The sequence below is a fragment of the Pteropus alecto genome, unplaced genomic scaffold, assembly GCF_000325575.1.
Source record: "Pteropus alecto unplaced genomic scaffold, ASM32557v1 scaffold239, whole genome shotgun sequence".
Taxonomy (NCBI): domain Eukaryota; kingdom Metazoa; phylum Chordata; class Mammalia; order Chiroptera; family Pteropodidae; genus Pteropus; species Pteropus alecto.
Window position 1 is genome coordinate 2,770,523 of NW_006494613.1, and position 21,698 is coordinate 2,792,220.

General features: G+C 35.2%; 1 pseudogene; it reads right to left on the reverse strand.

Moving 5' to 3' along the window:
• Positions 1–1,721: 1,721 nt before the first annotated feature.
• On the reverse strand, positions 1,722–1,840 carry LOC112474526 (annotated as a pseudogene).
• Positions 1,841–21,698: the final 19,858 nt, after the last annotated feature.

A 21,698-nucleotide genomic window follows, 5' to 3' on the forward strand; every position in this document is an offset into this window, starting at 1 on the left:
AATACAATATATTTTCACTTCTGTGTGGAATCTAAAAACAAAACAAAACAAAAACTAACTCATAGAAACAAACCAAAGAGATGGTTACCAGAAGGGAGAGAGTGGAAGAATGGGTCAAAAAGAGAAGGGGAATATAGTCGATAATATTGTGGTAAGTTTACACAGTGACGGATGATTACTAGATTTAGTGGGATGATCCTACTATAAGGTATACAAATGTCAAATCACTATATTGTACAACCGAAATTAATATAAACAATATAAGGTTGTATACCAACTATACACAAAAAATAAATTAAAAATTAATTTTCTTGGGTGAAAGCTCATGACTGTGCCACCATGGAAATTGTTTTGGATATCCCTTATGACTCAGCAATTTCACTCTTAGGTATAGTCTCCAAAGAATTGAAAACAGGCATGCAAACAAAATCTTGCACATGAATGTTTATACCATCATTATTCATGAAAGCCAAAAGATGAAAAAAAAACAAGCCCATCAACTAATGAATGGATTAACTAAATGTGTTATATTTATACAGTGGAATATTATTCTATCTTTAAACAAATAAATAAAATTCTGATTTAAGCTACAACATGGATTATTTTTCATAATTTTATAAGTGAAAGAAGCCAGACATAAAAGACTACATGTCATATGATTCCATTTATATGAAATAACCATAATGGGCAAATCTATAGAGACAGAAAATAGATTACTGGAATAGAAAACAGAAAAAGGAAATAATAGTTAAATGTTATAAGATTTCTTTTGCTAGTGATACAAGTGTTCTAAAATTGCTGTGGTAGTGGTTGTATATATCTGTGAATATATGAAAAGTCACTGCATTGCACACTTTAAATGGGTGAATTGTATGGTATGTGAATTATAGCTCAGGAACATTGTTAATAGAAAGAGTTGATAACTGCTAAAACTGTTAGGTAAACAAAGGTAAAGCATGAACCCTTTCCTCAAAGTCTAAGTAAAAATTTGAGCCTCATTTATGACAGAGTGACTTACTCCTGGCCAAATCTTTTTTCATTCATTAAAAATATACTTTTTTCTTTATTTTTTAATCTAAAGAGCTTTAGTGAGTCTATGTTGTTTCTTAGACTAGGAGAGCTTTCTGGGAGGTGTATGTGTGGGCTCTGATCTTGAATTTCAGAAAGAACAATAACTCCCTTTTGCTATTTGAGATAATATACTTGTTTCTCTTACTATAAAGCACCTTCACGTGGAGGGTTCAGAAGGGGTAAAAGTGGACGTTCACATTTAATTTCTTTGGGATCATTAAGCAGCTTCACAGATGCAGGATTGCTTTAGCACACTATCTATAAAGTCCAACTCCAGTTTCTTGGCCAGAAGAGAAAGAGAAATGTCATTGTGGAGTTATGTGGAGCTAAACTGGACCAAGAGCTTTGAGGGAGAAGAGAAGGAGAGGAGAGTCAATAGTAATGGGCACTTATGAAGGAAAGCATGCCACGTATCTTCTCATTAATGAAGTATTTTCCATATTCTGTAATTGCCACACCTACTTAGCAAATTAGACAATATCATTTCCATATTTTAGATGAGAAAAGTAAGGCCTGGAGAGATGGTCACAGTAAACGGTGGAGTTGTAATTTATTTTTTATTTTTATTTTTTTAGGGAAGGCAATGCTTGGTTGACCTCACAGATTGCAAGGACCTTGTCAGCTTACAATCCCTTATTTTTTATTTTTTATGCCTATAGCACCTGGTCTTCCTAGGTGGTCTCCCATCCAAATACTAACCAGGCCCCATCCTGCTTAGTTTCTGAGATCAGATGGGATCGGGCTTGTTCAGGGTGGCATGGCCATAGATGGTGGAGCCGTAATTTAATCACAGATCTTTTTGATTTCTTGAGGCTTCATTTCCTCTCCTTGGCTCTTTTCACTCTACATCAGTGATTCTCAAATGAGGGCGATTTGGGGCAATGTTTGGAGACATTTTTGGTTCGGATAGCTGGATGGCTACTGCCATCTAGTTGGGTAGAGGCCATGGATGAAGTTAGATATCCTGCAATGCACACAGCACAGCCTTCCACAACAAAAAATTCTCTGACTAAAACTCTCAATAGAGCTGAGGATAAGAAAGTATTCTATACACAGCTTAATATCTCATCAACTTCCATGTGTTCAGCAAAAATCCATAGATGATTCCAATTCTCACATTTATGTCCCTAGTCTAGATGTCTACCAAGAGCTCTGAATTTATGTATGCAACTGCTCTCTAGACATATCTCCTCACATATCTCCCAAACTCAAAATATTTAGTCATTACATATTCGGTCAGTATTTAGAGATGCAATTATGACATTAATATCACAATTTTGGTTTACAGTTTATTTCTTTGAACTGGAATATAAATAAAGTTTAAACATTGTAATTGGTAGGTATGTCTCTGAATACTCTTCCAATCTACAGTATTTTTTTCCATTTTGTTTCTAATATTGGTTGATTTTGCTGATTGCAAACTTGTTCTAAATTTTCTATTAGTAACTGTTTTAAAGGTTTGATTAGAAGTTTGATTAGATTCAAGTTCAACTTTCTTATTAAGCAAAATTAATTCACAGATAGTGTTATGTTCTTCTATCAGGAGGCATTTTAAGTCTAGTTGTTTCTCTCTTGTAGTTTTAGCAGCTATTGCTGATCAATAGCTACCTTAATTTATCCAAATAGGGATGTACTAATGAAATCGTTCCTTCCTCATTTATTAGCTGGAGTATTTCTATGCAGAGAAACTTTCCCTCATCTATTATTGGTTACTCCTTTGTATAGCTCATATAGGAAAGGCAAGAAAAATACTCAATTCTTTCTCTTTAACAGTTTTCAAAATAATTTAGTGGTTTTCATCAGTGACAACCGATTAGTTGTTACAATATTATTATAGATTTATGAACTGAAACTTATTTGCTATGTTTTAATCTATCGAAGTTTATCATTATTGACACTCAAATTTTCCCCTTTGGTGAGTGAGAGCATTTTGAACTTGACTCCTTAGTGTCTCCAAATGTTGGGGGTTCATACATTGGACTGAGGTTTCTTTGTCTTTCTCATCCAGTTTGATTTCTTTTTCTTTCTTTTTCTCTTTTTTTCTTTCTTTCTTTTTGTCTTTTCTTCTCCATTTTTTTTTTTTTTGCAAATTTTTCATATTTCTGTGTTGTAGATGGAATTTCTTATAGTTTCCCCAGGCTGTTACTTATTTAGTCTTTAAAACATTGTCTTATTATCCTAGGAGGAAATGAGGTAAGTGGGGGAAAAGAGTCAGGAACTGTCTCGATATAATTTCTCTTTTTCAAAAATTTTCAACTTGATCAAGGGATAATTGACAAATAAGATTGTAAGATGGTTAAAGTACACATTGTGGTGATTTGATATATGTAAACATTTTGAAAGGATTCTCCCATCTAGTTAATTAACACATCCATCACCTCATATATCTACATATTTTTGAGAACATTTAAGTTCTACTCACAGCAGATTTCAGTTATCTAATAATGTTATCAACCATAGTCACCATGTCTTGATCTAATTTCTTAAAGATCTTCCTAAAATGTAAATCAAATTATGCCACCTCCATGGTCGAAATTTGTAATGGTCCACAGCTGACATTAGAACTGAGTCCAAATATCTTAAAGAGTCCCTTTATCCTCTGAATCCTGCTTACCTTGCTTCCTGTCCGGCCCCTCGTCCTTGCTAAACTTCACTCATGTGAAATCTTTTGTAATTCGCAAAACATGGTGCTGTTCTCCAGCTAATTGTTTTTGCTTATTATTCTAGAATACATTCCTGACCCTCTTGCCTTTGTCTCCTTGACTTCTAGTCCTCTTTAGCCTCATCTTAGATGTTATTTCCTTCATGAGGTCTTTGAAAATAGGTGCCTATGTCTCCTATTTTCCCTGTGGCAGTTCTAAATTATGCCTGATGAAAATCTATTAGCGTCTGTTTAATTTTAATCCACCCTTTCACTCTCACAAGTGTCTTGTTTTGGATAATGCATTATATAATCATCCTATTTCCTCGTTGCGCCCTTCCAAGACATTCTATAATTGCACTTAGTGTTTTCCACGTACAATTAAAATTTTCTATTTACTTGGTTATCTTTGTTATGGACTGAATTGTGTTTCCACCAAATTCATATGTTGAAGCCCTAGCCCCCAATGTAACTGTATTTGGAGATAGAGCTTTTAAAGTGGTAATTAAGGTTACTGAAGTCATAGGGGTGGAGCCCTAATCCAATATAAATTGTTTCTTTATGCAAAGAAGAGACACCAGAGATGCATACAGAGAGGGGAAAGACCAGGTGAGGATATGGCGAGAAGATGGCCATTGCAAGGCAAGGAGAGAGGCTGCAGGAGAAACCAAACCTACTGGCACTTTAATCTTGGACTTCTACCCTCCAGAACTGTAAGAAAATAAATTTCTGTTGTTTAAGACACTTAAGGTATGACATTTTGTTATGGTGGCCCTAGCAAACTAATAATCTTCTTCACTAGATTAACTTTATTTTTTTGTCCCTATTGTCAGTTGTAGTGGTATGTGCATAGCAGGCACTACATCATCAGGGTCCAGTCAGAGAAACAGCATCACAAGAAGTGTTATATAATAAGGAATTTATTGTAGGGAGTTGACCGTATGTAATTGTGAGAGCTGGTTAAATAATCTATAAAGTCTATTGTTGTTATGTCTTAATTAAGAAGGCAGGGGGAAAAAAAAAGAAGGCAGGCACCTGAGAAGAACAGATGGAGTGAAGTAGCAAAAAGCAAAGAGAAACTGGAACCCATGAGGATAAGGCTGGAATGCATAAGAATAAATGAGAACTCGTGTCAATCTTTCTACATCTCCAATTTCAGTGTTGTAGGTGATCTGTAATGGAAGCTTAAGTTCCTTGTTACAAAGCTAAATATTCATCTGTCCCAGGAAATGGAGACGGAAAGAGGTAACTGATGGCAGCAGAAGAAGTGGCAACCTGCGATCTGCCTATGTCATCTAGGTGAGTGAGCAGTTGTGCACAATGTGCACGAGGGACAATAGTGCCTAGTAGAGAATCTGCACAAGTCTTCCAGTATTAAAAAAAAAAAAAGATTGCTGTTTCACTTCCACCTCTTAGATATTATACAAATGTCACTTGTGGTCTACACTAACTTGAAATCACACAGTGAAGAGAATTCTGGGAAATGGAGTTCCATTTGTTGACAAAATATCAATCCACCACACACACTCAATATTGTTTGTTAAATAAATGATACTAAAGCTAGTGACCTCATCATAGTATTTTGATCCTTCTCCTAGAATGGAAAGGACTCATAAAACCCATCTAACATCTTCTCTAGAAGCTTCATGTGTCAGTCTTCCTCTGTGAACTTTGAAGGTATGGAAAACTTTATTTTGCTGTCGGTATTTTATTACTAAATTAATAAAGATGAATTAAATATATTAACTATAATGCTTCAGGAAGAAGCTTAAGTCATGAGAACTGATTATAAGATTAACTTATAATGTAGCTTAAATGTAAGATTGATGAAGAATATCAAGTAGTGGTCTTTTTTATTTTATATTCATCCTCAAACTAATGTAATTACAGATTGCCCTGCTCATGCATTAGCCAGGTTAGTTTTCGTTTTTGGTTTTATTTTTTCCATTACTGACTGCCTTTTCATTCATTCAGTATGAACTGAAGAGAGAGAAGTGGGAATTTCTGAAACACATAGTATACTGTGACTTTGAAACATTTTTTTCTGAAGTTCCCAGGGACCAGCAGTTTGAAGTGGAACAAAATATACCACTGCTGTTGATTACTTATATTGAAAGACAATATATGCTTCAACACATTAACTCACAAAAATGATTTATTGCCACAGCATTTAAACAATGTTCCGTAACCAATGACTGTAGTTTTTAGATAAGTGATAATTTGCATGAACACCACTCAATCCCTTTATCACTGAGACACCTGAAGCAGCTCAGCTGTTACACAAAGGCCCCATGAACACGGGAGATTTTTCTTTTCTACTTGCCAGGGTCACTTCAAAAACCCACCCCAGGACTGTGGATCTGTCATTCATTCTTAAGATCTTCCACTTGGCCACTATTGGAGGGGAGATATAATTGTAGGCAACAGAAGTGCATGCTCGAGCTTAACCAGGTGACCATTCAAAGGCCAAATACCAAACATATGCACTACTTGGCAAAATGTCTGCAGTAGAATAATTGGTTAAAATACTATTGAAAAATAGGCAGATTCTATTTATCTAATTAAATCTCAGACATTATTTTTTTAATGTGCATAATTGCAGATTGCTAGCATTTTTCTTTTAATTGGTTTGGACTATGTAGAGTGATTTTTAAAAATCTTTTCAGCTGCTTTATTAGAATTGAAGGGAGAGAAATGACCCCATAACCCTCTATCATTCTAATGAGGTAGAAGTCAGAAACTAGAAATGCACATGGATTTACTTGACTGTTTCTTTTTACTTTTACTTTTTTCTTTTTCAATTACTGTAGATATTGAATGTTATATTAGTTCAGGTGTACAGCATAGTGGTTAAATATTTATATAACTTATGAAGTGATCCTCCTGTTAAGTCTCATACCCCCCAGTATCATATAGTTATTACATTATTATTGACTGTATTCTCTATGCTGTACTTTACATTCCATGACTATTTTGTAACTGCCAATTTTTACTTCTTAATCCCTTCATTTTTTTCACCCAGCCCCCTAACCTCCCACCCATCTAGTAGCCATCAGTTTGTTCTCTGTATTTCTATGGGTTTGTTTACATTTTGTTTGTTCACTTGTTTTTTAGATTCCATGCATGAGTAAAATCATATGGCATTTGCCTTTCATCGTCTGACTTATTTCCCTTAGCATAATTGACTATTTCTTTTAATATAAGTATAAGAATGATAACAAATTCTTTGTCTTCAACTATTTCCATATAGAATTATGCATGGGACACTGTATGTGGACTTGGTAATTATGTGTGAGGAATTTTCTTCCTTCAAAAGTAATGGAGATAGGAGAGAAATGAACTTAAATAACAGGAATGAAGGAATGGTAATATATCATAAATGATAATCAGAAAGATCCCGATAAATCAGTGGCAAGGCTCTAACACGTCTCTCAAGGTCCATAAAATTCTTTGCTCCCAGTTTCAAAGAAAGATATCCCAACGAGTCATGTTTCTTTGTGTTTAATATTTTTGCAGTTCAGTTCTCTCTCCTCGCAGCTCATCAACTCTCATAGCTCTTAGAGAGAAATTAAATGGGGTCTCTCTCTGTTCTCAGCTGATCACTGAAAAAATAGACTTGCTTGAACCACTAGAGGGATCTCTCTTCTTTGGAAAGGAAAAAAAAATTAAATGTGTAATAAACTGTAAACTTGAAATGACACAGGAAAAAGCCAAGCAGGACCACAAATTAACTATTGAAATTTTGAAAAATGTTTCAATATCAAAGTGGCCCTGTCCTTGGGAAGTCTGACCTTTCCAAGGTCCTGAGACAGACATGACAAAAGTAGATTTTGTTATCCAAACACACTTTGAACTACTCAAGCAGGCTTCAATGGTAGCTAGAAAGGAGAAGGCTACAGGCTGAAAAAAGGATACTGACAGTCCGTATCATTAAGGCCAATTACCACAAGCTTGGATTGAATTTGTAACTTCTATTTTATGGTGGTTTTGAAGAATTCACATTTTGACATTTTATTTCGAGACATTTGAAAAAGATGAGAATGAACTCACACACACACACACACACACACACACACCCATTTAATTCTCACAATTTATGAAGCAGATATTTATATTCCCATTTTATATATACTAAATCAGATTTGTGGAAATTAAATCATTTCTTCAATCACTAAGTGGAAAAGCCAAAACTTTAACTCAGTTCACATACTTTTTCTTTTACTTAAGCTTCCTATGGAAATAACCAGAATTTTGGAAGAAAGCGACTGTCCTATTGTAAGTATCTTATAGTTAAAGAATATAATACAGAAGATAATCATATCATATACTTTTGAAAATAGACTAAAGGATGTTCAGAGAAAAAAATTAATAATTTTATATAGAAAGATTTAAGAAGGGAAGATGAATGGAAAGGCTAGAAAAATCACCAAAGTGAAAATGTGACAAAACAGTCGTAAAATTACAATGAGGGAAAAAGAGAGACACACCTAAAGAAATCAGTGTAATTATACAGAAAGGTCACTGGTAAGCTCAGATTTTATAATATATGTAAGAAAGATGGCATGAATAACAAATCATTAAGGACCATGTGAAATAATAGAACAGGTCTGTGCAGAGCAGTGAGGTAGTTGGGTATGAAAAATGCTAAGGACAGTACAGTGTTCAGGCTACATAAAGAGGAAGAATAATGAAGGATAAACCTGGTATGTGGGGCAGGCTGTATAAGGCTGATGGATGCGAAGAAGAAAACAGATCGACACTTCTTTTTATATACATTATCAACCTTTTTAATATATTGAATGTTCTATCAGGAAAATAAAATCAAATTTAGAAAGCATAAAGAAAAAAAGAAATGATAATGGTGAAACAACTATAATTAAAAAAAAATTAAAGCTCAGGGAAGACTGAGCAGTTACTTCTGTTCAATAGCAATCCTACACCTCTCCTCAACCCCTATTCTGTGTTAACAGAACCCTGACTTTTTTTAAGTACTGGGTGTTTTTTGGCTTCAAGGGAAAGTGAACCTTTGGCTTCAAAGGTTCCTTCAAGGGAACCTTTTCTGAACCCTGAAGAGGTGAATCTTGATTACTCAAAACTTACCCAGTAATTCCATTCAATTTTAAGTGATTGATTTAGGGGTGGGCATATGATATTATTTTAGTTGAAGGGGAAAGTCTTATTGGGGGCAGGGTTGCTGGAAATATTTCTATATTTTAAAAAGAGATATGTGGAAGAGAGGTACCCTCTTCCTCTTTTATAGACTTCAGGTACTATTGCTAAACATGAGATGTCTGGAGCTGCTGCAATCATCACTAGAGTAGTCCACCCTGTCTTGGTGATGTATTTTAGCTCCTGAAATAACCAACCATGGAAATGTCTCTGTAGGTCTTGTTATGCACAGAGTGTATTTTCCCTTTTTTTCCAGCCATCTTTAGAGTCCACTCCTTCTTGATGACAAAAGCATCCTGATACTCAAGCGATCACTTTATTTTGAAAAGAAAAGTCCCATATAAAATGGGAAAAGACATGACTTAAATAAAGTTGATATAAAATACTTACTGTTTCAGTGAAGAGTAAAGCAAACAGAAGTAAACAGACATCAACAAAATTGTTTGGTTAATAAAGAAGATATTGCTATCAATCTGTGATCTCAGAAGCTGGGAGAGTGTTTGGAACAATGGAGATACTGATCTATCTATCATGGGTAGACTCTATGAAGTCGAAAGTACACTTATATTTACTGGCACTTCCAGAGTAATTTGGATGTAGGTCTTTAACACCTCATTTATATCCATTCACAAAATGGCTGACATCCCAACAAGAAATTCTGGTATTTCCTACATGCATCCTGAGCTATAATTAGTCCTATCTCCTTATTGTCCAAAGGAAGCCAACAAGATCATTTTCCTGGAAGTCAACGTGATCATTTTTCCTCTTGCTTTTCCTTACGTTATCCTTCAATTTGGAGTCTCCTCTCCTTCCTTGTTTTTTTCCTGTCTCCTTTCCTAACCAATTAGTATCATTCCTCAATGTCTGTCTCTTGTCTTGCTTTGGTACCTCTAGTCTTATTGCTTTCTTTTGTTTATGAATTTCAAAATAGTCACTGATAGTATTATATCATTGATTGCATAATTTAAAAATATATGTTAGTATTATCTCTCCAATATAGTTATTTTCTGTGAAAACATGTTGTTTTGCACAGTGTTTAACTTAAAGTGCATACTGAAAAAAAACCTGTTGAAATTGGAAGAAACAAGACTGGCTGGGTAATTTGTAGCCATCCAGATATAAAGAGACTGAGAATGGGTGATGGTAGTGAGGATGGAGATAAAGAAATTATAAAGAAAGTGAATTGGATTTGATAGAGGGTGAATTTTATGTGATAAGGAGGAAAAAATTGATGGATTACAAAATTTTTGGATTGTGTGTCTAGAACTCCTTTTGGTGTCAATGAAAATGGGTAATTGTAAAAGGAAGCTTTTTGTTGAAAAGACAAGGGTTTCTTCTGGGAATTGGACCAGCCCTATGTGTTGGCTACATTGTCAACTTTTACATGGTGCAATTTAAATATACTAAAAGAATTGTTACCTCGAAGCATCTTTCTCATTAGTCTTACAGAATGCCTGTCTTGTTCATTTCACCTTTATATATCTGCCTTATTCTTGGGCTAAGAGGCCGCAAGCTACATTTCCCACACTCATTTGCCAGCTAGCTTCCTGTTAGGTTCTGCCAAGAGTCACTAGAAAGATGGGAACACAAGAAGAAGGAGGAAGAGACTTCCTTATTCCTGTTTGCTATTCTGATTGTTATCACCTAGGCAGTGACAGTCTGCTGCAACAGTGGCATTTCACCTCAGTAGAAATAGTTTGTCTTAACAGTGGCAATTGGTTTCAATTTTCAGCTTCTTTGAATTCCAAAATTAGTTTATTGCTTCCCTTCCTAAGTACCAATTGCAATCAGGCACTGACCCCTCTTTACAAGTCTGAGTCCTACTTCCTCAAGGCCCTTATTCTGAGATCCTAAATTTAATAATCTAACCTCTTTTTAATATTCCCCAAGTGACTTTTTATCTCTGGACAATTTTTAGTGTTCTCTTTTGCTCTTTCAGCCTTCAAACACCCATACAACCAGCCTCTATACTAAGTGTTTTTGTTGAAATACTTATGGTGGTTTGTTTTCTGATAGCCTCTGATACACTGCTAGAAGACTATAGCAGTTAAAGTTTTATGCAAATAGAGTAGGATTCTCCAATAAATCAATTGGGAAGATCAGGGAAGGATTTATGATAAAGAGTAGCATTTGCAAATGACCTTGAATATGAGTAGGATTTAGAGGTATAAAGATAGGATGAAAAAAGCCTTTTAAGGTAGGAATTCACTTTAAAAAAATATTCATTAATGGAAATATTGTAATTATGTTGGAAATCATAGAGTATAAAAGTTAATACTTAGTAATAAATTTGCAAAAGTAGGATTGGATTAGATCTTGGTGGGGGATCTTTGATGTCAGGATCAGAACTGTTAAACCATTAAAAGTTTTTGAGTAGCAGGGTTGCAATATTAGGAGGTCAGAGGAGGAAAGAAAGAAATATACTTTGGTAGATAATGTAGTGAGTATGAGTAAGTTCTGTGTTACCCCAGAGATAATAGGGATGTCATACTTTCCTATTTTTCTAAACAAAATTAAACCTCTCTCCAAGTGTCTAACCATCTGACTGGCAGGATATCCAGTACCAGTATTGGAATTTGCTCTTTATTTTCATCTGAGAGTCTAAGTCTCACGTTATCCCATGAAAATGGAAGAGATCCCTGGTTCTTAGTTCGTAATGGCCATCATTGTCTCTTGTTGATTTTCTTACTGGGTAACTCTGTTGAGATCTACAGAGAAGCTCTGGTTGGGTTCCAGAGATGCTTTTTCATGTGGTTCCCTTTACTATAAGAATATTATAGCTGCTTTCAGGAACAGTATTCAGTATTTTCAGATCTCTACATTCACTCCCTTCCTATCAGAAGTTTTGCTACCTCCTGAGCTTTGCTTGGAGTAGAATATAGGATTTGTATGTGCCTTGTGGTAGACAGAATTATGGTCCACCAAAGATGTCACATCCTAGTTCCCAGAACTTTTGAATGTTACATTATATGAAAAAGGGGAATTAAGATTGCTGAAATAATTAAGATTGCTAATGACCTGACTTAAAATAAGGATATTTATCCTGAATTATCTAGGTGGGCCCAATGTAATCATAAGCATCCTTAAATTTACAAGAGAGGGATGGGAAAGAAGGTTGGAGTGATACGATGTGAGGATTCAGACTGCTGCCACTGGTTTTGGAGATGGAGGAAGAGGATCACAAGTTAAAGAATTTAGGCAGCCTCTAGAAGCTAGTGAAGGCAAGGAAACAAACTTTTCCCTAGAACGTTGAGAAAGAGCATCTTGATTTTAGCCTAGTGAGACCTCTGCTGTGCTTCTAATCTAAAGAGCTGCAAAAATAATAAACTTGTGTTGTTTTAAATTTAAGTTTGTAATGATTTGTTACAGCAGCACTGGGAAATTGATATACTCCTGGAGCTGCCATTTCTCTTTTTCTTGGACATCTGAGTCTCATTCCTCAACTGCATCCCTGACACAGCTTGCTTTCCTCTATCACAGTTCCAGCATGTCCACATTTTCCTCTTTCAAGGCAATTCTATAAACATGGAAATTTCCATAGTACAAATCCTGAACTACAAAAATATTTTCATATTCCCCCCAAAAATATGAGAGTCAGCAAATCTCGGTCCACAGACCAATTCGGGCCCACTGCTTGTTTTTGAAAATAAAGTTTTATTGGAAAATATTCATTTTCATATTGTTTGTAACTGTTTTCACATTACAAAGACAGAGTCAAATAGTTGTGATAGAGACCAGCTGGCCCACAAATTCTTAAATATTTACTATTCAGGCCTTTGCAGAAAAAGTGTGCTGACTCCTACCTTAGAAAACAAATTATGACTAATCTGAGGGTGGGGATGTGGGTAAGTGCCATTATATAGTTATGAGAAAAAATAGAGAATATTTGATACACACACAGAGGAAAGACAGAGGCAGAGGTTGGAATGATATAGCGGCTATATTATTTCCCACAAGCCAAGGAAACCCAAGCCACCAGAAGCTAGAAGAGGCAAGGAATGAATCCTCTCCAAGAGCCTCAAAAGGAAGAACAGCCCTGCCAACACCTTGATTTTGGACTTTGGACTTCCAGAACTGCCAGAAAATAAATTTCTGTTGTTTTAAGCCACTAAAGTTGTGGTCATTAGTTATAACAGCAATAGAAAATTGATATAGATGGGAAGAGCATATTGAGAAGATAGCAGTCTTTTAGCTAGCCCATATGATTGAAGTCAATAGAAATTTTATCTTTTATGAATTGCAGACTCATTACTTCAGATAATATTTGGCTTTGGTGGAAGAAATGCAGGGAAATGCAAAGGAACATGCTTTAGGGACTCACAGACTTTGTGGGTATTCAAATCATTTAACAGTGTACAATGATTTCACAGTAATAAAGTCAAAGTTCTTAGAGTAAATCATTTTGATTCCCACTTCTGCCTAGCATAGAGAAATAATCAGCATTTCAAAATGAGCCCTGGGTTGTTCTAGCATTGCCTCTACAACTGCTTATGGAGCATATGGTATGTCAGCTTATGTTCCCTTTTTTTTATTATCAAACTTTTCAAAATCTATCTATATATACACACACATAATATTCTATTATATATTATATTATATATTTAAGATGTTTCTCCCACATGTTAGCATATTTACTGCTAAATATGTTAAAAATTTAGGTCTGCTTCACTGAAACCATTTACAACTGGTTTATTCTTACAGGTTGGTACATATTGAACTCTTAATATCTATAATATACTTTTCTAGTTTTAATATGTATTATTTTTTCCTGTGGAAGCTCCATATCTTAGTAAAGTTGGTAATATTAAAATTATCTGCTTGGTTTTTTGGCTGTTTAATACCAAAATTCCTAAAATTTTATTACTCATTTTATTTTATCAAATTGAAGGCAAGTCTTACAAGTCATTTAAAAGTGAGAGTAATACCTTTTTCTGTCAGCATACACCTCTTATGCATCATATTGAATTCTCTTTGCCCAGCCACAGATACAGGAACTAGTTTTGCACAGGTTTGACTTCTCCTCGCAGGGTTGGGGGTGGGGGTGGGGACGGACAGGTAACCCAGAGGGGCATGGACTCCAATACGTCAGATGTTCAGATGCTCATCTTCTGCCCTAGGGGCTCCCTGAGGCTAAGAATGTCTGCTTCTGAGGTTCATTCCATTAGGCTTCTTAGAAAGTCCCTCCTTTTGAGTAACTTCTTGTGGTGGCTAACTCAACAATGCACCTTTGTAATGACCCTCTCATCTTCCCTGTTTACCATTCCACCTCGATCACATTTCTAAATAGCCCATTCATGCAACAGCTTTTACCTTAGGCTTTGTTTTTTCGAAAATACAAGCTAAGGCATTAGCATATTGCAGTAAAAAAATCACCAGTAGACAATAATTTTAAAATCTTTTTTATAATGAATATTTACAAGTAATCACAAAAGTAGAGAGAGAAGTAAAATAGGACCCCATAAACTCTTCACCCCATATACCCTTCCTCCAGAGTATCACTGAAATACATTCCTAGACAAGATTTTTATTATAGGGGAATCAAAAGGTAAACAAATGTGATTTTGCTAGTTAGTACTAAATTACCCTTCATAAAGAGTATATCCTTGTAGATCCCTCTTGTCAACAAAATATGAGAGAACCCATTTCCCTATAGACACTCCAACAAAGTATGGTGTCAAACTTTTGGATCTCTGCCAATCTCATCTGTGTATTTTCAATTGCATACTCTTGTTATGAATAAGATTGAGCAAGTTTTTGTGTTTATTTGTGAGTTTTTTCTTTATATCTTTTGTCCATTTTTATAGGGCTCTGAGTCTTTTTCTTCTCATTCTTCAGAAGGTCTTTTATAGTAGCAAAATTAATATTTTATCTGTGATATAATTTGAAAATATATTTTTTCAGTTTTTGTTTTACTTTATTGTGGTGTTCTCTTGCATTTCTTTAGACTGTATCTTTATAAAATAAAGACCTCACAAAGTAATCATTTAAGAAGAGATTTGTATAAGAGATTATGTTAAATAAATATTGAGAGTGAATTTACCTTCCCCAAATACTTTATAGAAGATTAATATATGTAAGTTTTAAGTTTGCAAATTATCTCATACCATTTCAACACATGGAAGTTAACATTTTGTCTAATTGCTCTTTTTGTATTCTTTGTCACACTTTTTTCCCTTAATCTCTCCCTGAGTTTTTAAATTTCTTCTTCCTTCCCTTCCTCTATTCTTTTCTCTATCCCTTCTTCCCACCCTCCCTCCTTTCTTTCTTTTCCTTCTTTCCTTCCTTCCTTCCTTCCTTCCGTCCTTCCTTTCTTTCTTTCTTTCTTCCTTCCTTCCTTCCTTCCTTCCGTCCTTCCTTTCTTTCTTTCTTTCTTCCTTCCTTCCTTCCTTCCTTCCGTCCTTCCTTTCTTTCTTTCTTTCTTCCTTCCTTCCTTCCTTCCTTCCGTCCTTCCTTTCTTTCTTTCTTTCTTCCTTCCTTCCTTCCTTCCTTCCGTCCTTCCTTTCTTTCTTTCTTTCTTCCTTCCTTCCTTCCTTCCTTCCGTCCTTCCTTTCTTTCTTTCTTTCTTCCTTCCTTCCTTCCTTCCTTCCGTCCTTCCTTTCTTTCTTTCTTTCTTCCTTCCTTCCTTCCTTCCTTCCGTCCTTCCTTTCTTTCTTTCTTTCTTCCTTCCTTCCTTCCTTCCTTCCGTCCTTCCTTTCTTTCTTTCTTTCTTCCTTCCTTCCTTCCTTCCTTCCGTCCTTCCTTTCTTTCTTTCTTTCTTCCTTCCTTCCTTCCTTCCTTCCGTCCTTCCTTTCTTTCTTTCTTTCTTCCTTCCTTCCTTCCTTCCTTCCGTCCTTCCTTTCTTTCTTTCTTTCTTCCTTTCTTCCTTTCTTCCATCTTTCTATCTTTCTATCTTTCGCTTTCCCTCTCATTCATGTGCTGGGCCTTAACATGAGCAAACAGGAGAATCTAACAATCAATCAATAAGCAATATCAGTAAAATTGCGACTATGCTAGAAAGGAGATTTACCACATGCTATGTGAGGCTGTATATGTTGGGTTTTCATCTAGCCAAAGAATGTCAGAGAAGACTTCTTTGAAGAAGTAACAATTAAATGAAACTCTAAAGGATGGGTAACAACTAACTAGAGGGACTGGACTTTTTGGCAAAAGGAACAACATCTGTAAAGGTCATGTGGTGAGGGAGTGTGGAGGTAGAAGAGACTGAGAGCGAAGTCAGTGTGACTGGAGCACAGAGCAATGAGAGCCTGGTGAGAGATAGGAAAGGGGCAGAAATTGTAGGGCCATGCTGAGGAGATGTGTCTTTAAGAGCATTTTAATGCCATGAAAGGATTAAAAGAGAAGGAAATGATCAGATTTGTATTCTGAAAACGTCATTCTGGTTCCTGAATTGGAACACAGATTGTAAGGGTGCCTGAGTGAGAAGAAGCCCAGATAAGAAGTGGGTGCTGTGTTTTGAGAAAGGACAATGGTGGGATGGGAGGAGAGTGTGTGTGTGAGTGTGTGTGGCAGCAGAGGTGTACCTTGTTCATTTAACACTGAAGTCTCTCTTTTTTAAATATTTCCTCATTTGACAAAATCATTTTCAGAAATAATCACCAAATGAAACAAACATCTTATAATGATAATGTTTAGAAAAGAAATACAGACAAGAAAGAATTTCTTTCATTGAACTTTGTATTGTGCCTATTAAAAAACCCTGAAAGATAAAATAAATAATGCAGTACCAAAATGGATAAATGCAGCTACTCATTACATTGTTTTTATATCTATTTAGTAGTTTGAACTTTAATCATCTGGTTATAATTCTATTATAATATCTTATGTAAATAATTTTCTAATAATTAGTATGTGAATTTTATTAAAACCAAAATTTAGGCAACGACTAAGTAAGTGATAATATTGATGGAATGCTTTGTTTTCTTGATATATTTTTTAGTTTTAAAACTATTACTAATTTTAAAATAATAAATTTTAGTTATAAACATACTAATCAATATATAAAAATTAAAGTTGGTACTTAGCAAATGGAGTGCTGTGCCTCATGGTTCACACTGTTTCACTTTTTATGTATTTAAGACAAATGTATACTCCAAGTAGTCACATAGAATGCCAGAATTGAAGGAACTTAAGTACTTTGTCTTTTGAATAAAAGAAAAATACAAGATGCATAAAGCATCAAAAACAAGCTCAAATGATTTCTGAACCATTACAAAGTTATTTTAAAATGGAAACACGTGCTGAGTCCCCAAGTGTTAAAAGCTGACTGTACAATTGTGAATTCTCCAAATTAACTTCCCTGTAAAAATACAATACTTATTAAAGAATAAGTGATAAAAAGGTGCTAATTTGAAGCTTAAATATTTATTATTAAAACTTAACAGTAGCCAGAGCAATTATTTAGAATTAACATCAGTGACAGATTTGATGGAAGAGGAGTAGTTTTATTGCTGACATTTAGAATTTCTAGCACATGGTAATAATAAAAAGATGTTTTAAAATTCTCTATAGACTGTATAGACTCCTTTATTGCCTTCCTCTGAGTAGGACCTCACCCATCACTTTGTCCACCCCTGAGTGGCAGTGAATGTAGAAAAAAATAGATGAATTCATAGGAGGAGTAGTTCAAAAGGGAGCCACACGCAGTCCCTACTTAATATTTGTCCCACCATAAGAGAGTTTATGTTGTAGGTGAGGTAAGGCGGACAACTTTATTTTAATGGTCTTCTCCTACCTTTCTGATAGAGGATTTTGGTGACAGCGAATAGCTAAGACTGTACCTTGGCTTGAGACTAACAAAGATTCTCTCCTTGGCCAAACTCTAGCCAGGCTGCTCTGAGCACTGTTCTGGATTAGGGCCAAGTTTGCCCTCTAAAATTTCAAACAAAATATTAACATAGTTTCTAACAGCTCAAGACCACATCCCTAGGATGATCCCAGCCCCCACTTCAAGTGCCTGCCTGACAAAAGTCAAGGCTGTCATAAGACTTTACCATTTGTTCCAACCAACAGCTGATGGGACCTGCCTCCCAGGCTCTGTTGGTGTGTAGGAGCCTAACTTCTACAAGCTCCAGTTAACAAACCCAGATGGATTTCACATGCACCAACCTCTTTTTCCTGCCTGCCCACCTCTCTTTTTATTCCTCGATTTTTCCTTTAAAATGTCCAGCCAGCTCTGTACGTTTATATGTGATTTTGCCAAGTTTCAGTGCCACAATATTAATAAATGTGGTGATTTGACAGCAAATCATAAATACAAAAGAAACAGATTTTCTGCTTATTAAATGCTGAAATAATACTTGTTCATAAGTCATTCTTTTATTCTGTAAACTGTTTGATAGTTATTGAATGCCAGAGCTATGCAGTGGTCCCTAGCCTCACAGAGCCTATAAAGGAAGGTATAAGTGCTCCAAGAGTCTAACTCATTTTTTCTTGGATCCATTCCTTGCCCTTCTCAGCTCTGCTCTGTATCTGAACTTTCAGGCTGCATTTTCCAGGCTCAGATGGATTTTGGCTGGGTTTGGCCAAAGAGAGGCACTGAAGAAAGAATGAAAGGGGCAGAATTGGAGAAGCCAAGGTAATTGTCCCCTTACCTTGTTCAGGTAGCATTTTTGAAAACAGCTCTCTTTCTTCAAAAGCTTCACATTTTGTGTGATGGGCCCAGCTTCTGTTTTCTGGTGTGCCAGCTTTTAAGAGCTGAATCTGTTTATCTCTTACCAATTGTTCATTTAGTGATGAGTTGCTAGGTTGAAATTAGCATGGTGAGATACTTACACCACAGAAATTGGCAAACAGTTTTGCTATTCTCCTTAGAGCTAGATGTTAAACATTAACCGGTATACCATTGGTTCTAACAATGCCATCTCTTTGAGTTGTTCCTCAAACTCTAGAGACTGACTTTCTGCAATTGTCATTCTCTCAGTTTTCTCAACTTCTCATATATTGTTTTCCTTCATGTTATTAATTATTTTATTAAATCCCCTTTGCTGGAATATCTGGAGGAGTTTCTGTTTTTCTGATGACATCCTAGCTGATGTAGTAGCACATCTCATCTAGACTTGAATATTCATGGAAAGATCTTTTTAAAAATGTAATAAACCTATTTAAAAAATAAAATGGGTAGAACTTGGCAATAAGATAAGAGGATAAAGAAAAGGCATGATTTACCATATGTCCAGATTTTTGGTTTGGAAATGTAGGTAGATATAGTGTCTTTGTCAAAAGAGGAAGCAGAAACAGAAGAACAAGTTTCGGGGGAGGTGCAGAAGTGCTGAATTTTAGGTGCTTATAAGATACCCAAGGCTGGATGTTCAGTAGAGTTAGACAGAAGCAGAACACAGAGGATATCTTTTCCTGAAATCCTAATCTTCTTTCTGATCCTTCAGTTGTTTTGCTCAGTAAATTATTTTATCTCTTTTCTGTACCTTCAATATACTATTTCTTTCATCTATATATGCTCACTTCTCCCCATCTTAAAACAACAATGAAAAAAACCCAAGCCAAAAAAACTTATCTTCTTAAAGTCCATGCTTTCAGTCAGCTTCTGCTGCATTTTCCTTTCCCCCTTCATGAGTAATTTTGTTTCCATGGTAGCTGTTTCTACTTCCTTCTCTTCCAGCTCCTCCTCAATTCATTGAAATCTGGCTTCCACCCCAACTCTTATGAAACTAATCTCGGCAAACACAACAATGACTTGCTTATTGCTAAATCCAGTGGGCTCTCAGCTCCAAGCTGGCCCGAGGTGATAAATTGTGGTGAGTGGCCAGTATATAGCAAATATTCAGTGACTAGAAGTTGTTATTATTATGGTTGGGCCAAATTAAATTTTTTAAAATGTTACTGCTAAATTAGTTTTTCCCAAGAGGAATTATTTTGCAAATGATCACTTTGACCATTTTATTTCTTAATGAATTTTGGTTTCTTATCACCTACCATCAAAACAATTGGCAAATTCAGTCAAAAAGAAAATCATTCACATCCTTTACTTAGCATCCTATAGAAGAAATAAAAATATAAATGCCATAAAACCTGTTTGACTAAAATTTTCACCTTTTAACCAGCTGTTTGTTTCATTACACAGAGACAGCTTCAAATGATGTAAGTTGCCTTAGGGGAATGACAGGTTAAAGCATTTTCCTCAAAACCTTCTATTTTTTTTATAGTACCCACAAATAGCTAGCAATCTTTAGTAAGAAACAGAAATGAAGTTTAAGGGTCATTTACTGAGCAACATGTTTAATTTACAGTCCAGTAGTTGCAAAGAATTAGTGCTGTGTTCATGTTTCAATAGCTCACAGTGTAAAAGCCACCGATATAGTGATGAGCGCACTCTTAAATCATACCTTTGCCTCAGTGTAAAAAGAAATATACTTTAATAGAACAGTGTGACCTAATCTTTCAGTCTCTTTTAGAGGAAAGGAAAAAAAATCTACAAACTAGATGTGATACCTTATTTTTTGTTTTTTGTTTTTGTTTTCAGTTTATTCTTAAAAGAACAATTCTTTATATGTAGGCACTTTGACTTGTGAAAGCCAAGCTTTGCCATGTATGTGTTTGTAATCATATATGCTCAAATTTAATCCTGATTCACAAACGATAAACCTCATGCTCTGCAGCAGAAAAAGCGCAAGGTGATCTTGAAACTATTAACAAACTAGTGTACTCTATAATGTAACGCCAGTGTTCGGACTGCATGAACATCTTCAAATTTCACTTATGGATAAACAACTGTCTTTTTAATTAGAAGATTCTGATGATTATAATGATCAATTTCACTTAACTCTCACATGAAACCTTAAAGATGATAAAATCCCATGAGAGGACTACAGCTATGATTCCATATTAGTTTAATAGAAATAAATGACCTATTATTTTAATAGATAAAGAGATAGAAGGAGATCAGAATTATGTCTATCTGAAATTCTTACCCATAATCTCTTCTTCATCACATGGAGAAGCTCTGAAGAAAGTAAAATGCAGTGCATAATGTAATCTGTCATGATACATTGATGTGTTGAGTAAGAAAATTCAAAAGGAAGAAGCATTTTAATTTAACATGAGGCATACCTGTTTTTATAATATTTTCTTTTGTATTGTTCTTTTCTTTTGTGCCTTTTTTCATATAATTTCCCTTAAATTCTCTCAATTAGGCTATACCTAACTGTAAGATTAAAGAAATAAATGGCCAATCAAATAAGCATATAGTAGAAAGAAAAAAAGACAGACAGACAGAAAGAAAGCCGGAAAGAAAAGATCAGTGCATAAACATAAACATATGCAAAAATATATAGATTATTTTGATGATCCCTTGGAAAATTTCCAAAATGTCCATGCTTGGGTATCTCAGCCAGCACATTGCAAACACCATTTTAGTGATCACCCTTATTGATGTGAGCAGTGTGATGTACAGTTCTCCTCAAGCAGTGAACTCTACCTGCATTTCCAGGAGCACAGCTGTGATGAACAGTACTTGTGTCAGTTCTGTGAACATGAAACAAATGACCCAGAAGACTTGCATAGCCATGTGGTAAATGAACATGCATGTAAATTAATAGAGTTAAGTGACAAGCTTAATTTGATTATTTCTTTTTTAAAAAAAGATTAGGAGAATCTATTCCATTGCACTTTTCTGACACATGGCACTATTTCTAGGTCAAGGACGTACATTTTTATATGGAACTTATATAATACAGGCACAGACAAGAGGTGTACTTAAGTCACTGTTTACTACAGGGTTTGTATAAGGATACATGCCTAGTAATCCAGAAAAAGGAATGTTGGCTAAGAAATCTTGGGAACTCTTGGCTAAGAAATCTTGGGA